The sequence below is a fragment of the Peromyscus maniculatus genome, chromosome 23 (genome assembly GCF_049852395.1).
Source record: "Peromyscus maniculatus bairdii isolate BWxNUB_F1_BW_parent chromosome 23, HU_Pman_BW_mat_3.1, whole genome shotgun sequence".
Classification (NCBI taxonomy): Eukaryota; Metazoa; Chordata; class Mammalia; order Rodentia; family Cricetidae; genus Peromyscus; species Peromyscus maniculatus.
In genome coordinates this window covers 1,927,594-1,934,242 of record NC_134874.1, presented here as the reverse complement: position 1 = coordinate 1,934,242, position 6,649 = coordinate 1,927,594, and the positions used below count along the sequence as shown (strand labels likewise).

At 54.1% G+C, this 6,649-nt stretch overlaps 1 long non-coding RNA gene across 1 annotated transcript; it reads left to right on the top strand.

Annotated features, from left to right (window-relative positions):
• Nucleotides 1-518: 518 nt before the first annotated feature.
• Nucleotides 519-6,166, top strand: LOC121825409 (uncharacterized). The gene is made up of 5 exons (XR_013047550.1): nucleotides 519-1,472; nucleotides 2,050-2,909; nucleotides 3,276-3,489; nucleotides 3,579-3,632; nucleotides 5,634-6,166. It is a non-coding gene; the product is annotated as an uncharacterized LOC121825409 (long non-coding RNA).
• Nucleotides 6,167-6,649: the final 483 nt, after the last annotated feature.

Here is a 6,649-nt window from a genome sequence, read left to right as displayed (position 1 = left end):
AGGGGGGGATGAAATGCCGTGGTGAGGAGATGCGTGCTACAAGACAAGAGTACAGTGGGCAGAGTGGGATGGCGGTGCTCCCTGGAGGGACGCCGTGACAAAGGCCAAGAGGGAGACGCCACAGCAGAAGAGTGTCAGGGACATGCAGGCTATACCAGGAAAGAAAGTCCCACCGAGCCGGGCCCAGTCTCCACGGCAGGTTTTCTGGTTCTTGAGGGTCCTCCGGTTCCTCTAGAGATATGGCATGCTCCCACGGGTGTAGCATGAATCTTAAATGGTCTTATTAATAAAATCAAACCTGGAGCCAGATATTGGGGTGAACACTGGAAGATCAGAGAAGCAGAACAAGCCACAGCCACCTCACCTCGCCAATTCCTCAGCTGATCTTGTATCCTCAGACTGGAAGCCTCTGAGTCCTCATCCGAATGGGTCTCTGTTGCACTGCTGCTCAAAGCCTAAAAGCGTAACCTGCCCTAGTTCCTGGTCCTCACGCCTTAAATACCTTTCTGCCTCCTGCCATCACTTCCTGGGATTAAAGGCGTGTGTCACCATGCCTGGCTGTTTCCAGTGTGGCCTTGAACTCACAGAGATCCAGAGGGATCTCTGCCTCTGGAATGCTAGGATTAAAGGCGTGTGCTACCACTGCCTAACCTCTATGTTTAATATTGTGGCTGTTCTGTTCTCTGACCCCAGATAAGTTTATTAGCATGCACAATATTTCGGGGAACACAATATCAGCACACACAGGGGTATCAGATCTCAGATAAACACCGCATCTTCTGCTTGGGCCCAGGAGGCTTTAGGGTTGTTTTAGCCACAAGGTTTTCCATCTTAGACACAGCTGGGCAGACATGGACTCTAGAGTTTGTACCTGTGTTCAGTTCTTGACTCAGCTGCCAGGTGAGTTACTTTATGACCTGTCACCTCTTCTACCTCTGATCTGTTAACTGCAGATGGGCAGGAAATCCTGCCTATGAATATTCATTAACACTTTACTCGTAAGACTCTCAACAGCCAGTGCTCTATAGCTGGTGTTCTTCAGCCAGTGAATGGGCAGACTGTGGTATGTCCATACACTGGAATACTATCCACCCATGAAAAGGGACAATGCTGAGGAAACAAAGGTCGGTTATAGAGCCTGGTGTGGGAGCACACACCCGTGATCTCAGCGTTCTGGAGGCTGAGGCAGGAAGATCAGGAGTTTAGGGCCAACCTGGGCTACATAGCAATTCTGTCTGAAAAAGTAATCGGAGGTCGATCTTGAAGCTTACATTTCCATTCAACTTCATGTCTGCGACACTCCCACACAGAGCATCACAGGGGTAACCCAAGAGGCTTTCCGTGTGAGAATGGGAGACCCTCTCTTCCCAGGCGGCCACAGGTGCCTATCTGAATACAGGCTAAAATCTTAGAGAGCAATTTAAAGAACACAACGATCAACTGTGCCTTAGGGGCCCAGTGTGGAACCAAAGGTGATTCCCTAGCTCTAACAATGTGCTGTGGCTATGGAGTTTAATGCTGCTGGAGGGTGGGGGCATTGGGGGAAGGGGGATCTGGGATAAGGGGAAACTGAGATAGGGGGGCACTCTGGTCCAGATCTGCAGCTTCTCCTGAGAGTCACACTATTTCAGAACAAGAGTCTCGTTAGAATGCAAATGCCCCCACCTCTTCTCTTGATGATATGAAATGATTCAAGAAAGAAACCAGCCGCACCCAGAAAGCAGCTAAGTGCCTCTCCTGCCATGTTCAGGTCACCTTGGGAGAGGGGTCAGGCTGAGGGCAGGAATTTGGAGGGAACATCGGTGGAGCTGACAGAATTTCCTGATGGAAATGCTTCAGGCTGGAAAAGAACTCAGATTTAATCTCTCAAGAAAACAGGGAGAGGGGAAGGGACGGGATGGCTCCGGGTTTGTGTGTGAGCCTTCCCAACAGCGGCAGCAGGCTCAGGCGCTTCTTGCGCAACCTCTGGTAATCCAGCCCAGTCAGAGCCGCCAGAGCCTGGGAATTCACGGCTGTGTTTTACTGACCCCCCTCCCCCCTCCCCCACAGATGGCAGCTTCACTCGGAATCGTGTGTTAATCAGAAACACATCGTCCATATTGTCAACACTTTGTTTAACCACTTCTATAAATTCAGCATTAGTGTTGGAGCGGTCCTGGGTTGATGGATGGAGTCGTCGGCTGCCCTCGACAGCCAAAGCCCATAAAACTAAGTCTGGGGCTCGAGACTCCAAAGACAGAGACACTCGACATTCACCCAGACTTGTGATGTGTGGACAACGATGTGGCTCTGGGCTGGAAGGAATGGTGGGTCCCCCAGGAAGCCCACGAGATGCAGAGAAGCAAGAGCGTCCCTCCAGGATCCTACAGGAGTTATTTTTGAGAGATCTCAAGCCCAGAGATCCTGGGTGTGCCTAGAAAGAAGCCGCACTCGGGAGCACAGAGTGCAGTTTCCATCCTCTGAAGGCAGCTCTGTGGAGCATGCGGCTACCTAACACCGAAGGCGGTGGCAGGATCGGTCTGTGACGCTCCACTTGACTATGACAAGAAGCTGGAGCCTCCCATCTGTCTGTTTGTCTGTCTGCCTGTTGTTCTGGGCTCTACCCTGGGCTGAGAGGCACACATCTGCAAGCTGCCCTGGGGAAGTTGTCCCTGTGCCCTGCTGAGAACTGCAAGAAGCAAGGTGGTGACTTCAGAGTTGAGGAGGGACACAGATTGTCCTCCTAGGACACTCCAGCCGGAGGAATGGAGAACAGCAGAAGGGCATGCAGCGGGGTGTGGGGGTGTGGTGGGTATGACAGGGGGGGCCTCTGACTCATGCTGGAGGTCAGGGCAGGTACTATTTAGGATACCCAGAGGAAGAGACAGAGGAGGGTGCTCCCAGACAGGAGGAGGAGCCTGGGGCTGCAGGTGAGTGCTTCCCTGGGGATCTGAGGAGGGAGTGGCCAGGGGCGAGGTTAGAAGGAAGAGCAAGGGCCAGGTCACACAGAAACTTTCAAGGCTCTTTATTCCAGTGGAGGAAACTGAGGCAGTCAGTGGGCCAGTGACATCCAGGTGATAGCCAATCACGGTGAACCACCCAGCCAGGCCACACTCCTGCCACCCCTCTGCTCTGGAGACCTGTTGCTCAGGATCTCCAGGTTGCCTTCCTTCTAGGGTCCCCAAGAAGAGACAGCAGGCCCTGGTCCTGCAGCAACCCCCATCTTATCCTCCCCAGACCCCCCCACCAAGCTCTCCCTCCACACCCCAGCTCTTCCCAAAGGCATGTTTTTCCAGAAACACAAGCTGAGCGGAACCCCTCCCTGGGCCTGACTGAAATAAGAACTCCCGCCGAAGAGCACTTTCTTGGAGAGAGCTGCGGAGCCTCCTGCCGACTCTGGAGGACACATCCAAGCTGGGTTTGCTAAAATAATAATCTTTAGGAACCCAGTTCGCCTGCTGCCAAAAGCCTCGCCTGAGAGCTCCGTGTACCCACAGCCCTGACTGTGAGGTAACTCAGTCCAGAGGCCAGAGGGAGCCACACCCTTTTAGCTCACCCCCCCCCCTCTGTTAACCCCATCCCTCTCCTTTTTCTCACAGATGAATTAAGCCTGGTGCTGTAGGCCAGACATCCCAGCTACTCAAGAAGCTAAGGTAGGAGAAATAAGCTCAAGGCCTGCTTGGGCTACAGAATGAGTTCAAATCCAGCCTGGGCAACTTAGTCAACCTCTGTCTCAAAAGCAAAAGAAAAACAAACAAACAAAAAAGCAAAATAGGCCGAGTGGCGGTGGTGTCGCATGCCTTTAATCCCAGCACGTGGGAGGCAGAGGCAGGAGGATCTCTGTGATGGAGCTGGCATCATCACTGTGACAGAGCACGCTGAGGCCCCGGGTTCAAGTCCCTGTATGGCGCAACCACAAAAAAACAAATGGCCTCCCCATGGTGTGTTCTCGAGATGGGCTGTCACAGACACAGCAACAATGTGTTTGGCTGGGACTCCGGGGAGGCAGAAGCCCACAGATCCAATGGCCACGGAGACTGACGCCCTACAAGGCAGTCAGCATGTCTCCAGTTCCATTGCATGGGGACCCGAAGGGGCCTTGAGGTGGTATGACCCCACAGACTTAGCTCAGTTGTGGCAGAGGGGCCACAGGCTCTGGAGGACGGTTCTGACCCCCGTCCTGGGCTCTGGAAGAAACCCTGTCTCTCCCGACTCTGCCTACTTGACAGGAAGATGGCCAGGCCACCAGGCTGCACATACCAGCTGTGGTTGGCTAGCCCCAAAGGACCGTGCCAGCCATGGCAGGCTCACTGCATGCCACACACGAGAGCAGCCCAGATGCACACTGTCACTACCACCTTAGGGACCCTTGAGATCTCTTCCCAGCAGCTGTGGAGGAAGGACGTCACTAAGAGGTGGGTTTTATATTTATTACGTTTTGCAGTGTCGGGGACGGAACCCGGGTCCCTGTGCTTGCCAGGCCCTACCACTGAGTCCCACTGAGGCCTGAGACAGTTGGGGAGGAAGGCATGGATCTCTGCATACAGCTCATCTGGCTGCCCCTGTCTGGGGGCCCTTTACTTTCTGCCCCCCCCCCCCCCCGTAGATTAGGAGGGTCCCAAAGTGACTGCTCACACTGGGAGATCCCAGACCATCCTTCAACTAATGCCAGTAAACAAGGACTCTGCCTGCCTCCATCTTACAGATGAAGGAACCAAGTCCAGAGAGCTGACAGTACTCAGATGAAGCCACTTAGCTACTAAGGATTGGAGAGCTGGGGAAGCAAGTCCTCCACCCTCCATGGGTCCCAAGGCCTGCGTGATGTGCTGTAGCTGGCAGCCGATCTCTGTCCTTCACCCTAACTTTGCTGATGATCCCTTGTTATGTGGCCCTGGGCATGTTGCTGTCCTTCTCTGAGACTTCACTCTCTCATCTTAAAAATAGACCCAAGAAGAATCACAGGTACCGTTTAGTGGCTAAGTTGGGGACACGGAGAGACAAGTCAGATAAAACCCCAGACGAGCCAGGCAGGTTCCTCAACAGTTATCTACAGCCATTCTCTCTCTTCCCGTGGGTGATAGATACACTGTTGGCCCGGCCATTTAACGAGGATGTGTTTGTCCGGCCCACTGGCCTCTCCTTCCACATTCCTCCTTCTCAGTTTAGGTTGGTGCTAAATCAGAGCCAGGGGCTTGTCTGTCGCAGAAGCTCGGTGGATGTTTTGTGGGCATGGGCCCCTCTGAAGTCAGTGCCCTCCGCAGGAGGGCAAGCAACACCCACTTCACTCAGAGCCCAGAGAGCTTCCCCAGGTTCTCCCGGGAGCACAGGGATACTTGGGGTACTTCTCTGGGCAGCTGGGCACCCCAAGATAGCACTGTTCTTAGAGTCTCTGAGCTCTGAGAGCCCCTTGGTTTTCAACCTGGGCTGCCATTTATTACTGATGATGCCCAGATGTTGCTGCTGTCGTTGTTAGTGTTTTAAGAGAAGCGTGTTTTTCAACTTGAGGGGGATTTTCTAGAGATGTGTATCACTGCGATTGGATTGTACCTGGGCCTACTCGACTCCCTGGATCCTACCACTTGGCTGCCCCTCTTTGGCCAGATCTCCCCCTGGCTCTCAGAGTCAGACACACCAAATCTGTGCCCTCATTTCAGGAGGAGACAGCGGAACAGGGAATGATCACCTGGCACCAACGACCTGGCTGAGAACAGTCCACTGTGGACTCTGATCTGCTCCCCAGGGATCCCAGCAGGCCCACAGTCACCTGCTTCTGAACATAGGGGCCAGGTCTTCATCTCCCACTGCCCACTTCCTTGGAGGACCTCCCGCATTCATCTCTAGAGGAAGCCACCCACACTGGCTCTCTCTCTGCCGCTGTGTCCTGACAGTGACCCCAGCTGCTCACACTGACTGTTACTGCTCCTGTTCTCCAGGCCCGAGACATGGGGCCAAGAGGCTGGGGAATGTGCTCTCAGTCACGGAGCCCTGGAGAGCTTCTCTGTTGGTTGAAATGCCAATGTCGTCAAACGGACAGACTCTGGCATCATGTAGGAGACAGCCCTCTGGGCATGTCTGTGAAGGAGTTTCCAGGTTAGGTTAACTGAGGTGGGAGACGCACCCTAACTGTGAGCGACACCATCCCTGGGCTGGACTCCGGGGCTGGATGAAACCGAGAAACTGAACTGAGCACCAGCGTTCATGTCTCTCTCTCTCTCTCTCTCTCTCTCTCTCTCTCTCTCTCTCTCTCTCTCTCTCTCTCTCTCTCCCTCCCTCTCTCTCTCTCTCTCTCTCTCTCTCTCTCTCTCTCTCTCTCTCTCTGTCTGTCTCTCTCTCTCTCTCTCTGCAGCCCAACTGTGGATGTGATGTGGTGCACCGTCTCCTGCCTTGTCTGTCCCGACAGCCTGGGGCAGAACAAACCCTCTTCTCTAGTAACTCGCTTTCGTCAGGCATTTTGTTACAGCGATGAAAAAAGTAACTCTTATGTCTGACCACCACCGCCCTGGAGGTGCTCCCTGGGGGGTGCTCCCTGGGGGTGCTCCCTGGAGGTGCTCCCTGGAGGTGCTCTCCCGGGCACCAGCCCTCAGCCCTGGGGCCCGTCTGTCCCAGGTCCCTTCAGAAACAGACTTGGAGATAGCTTTGTTCTCGGGGGAAGTGGGGATCCATGAGGCAT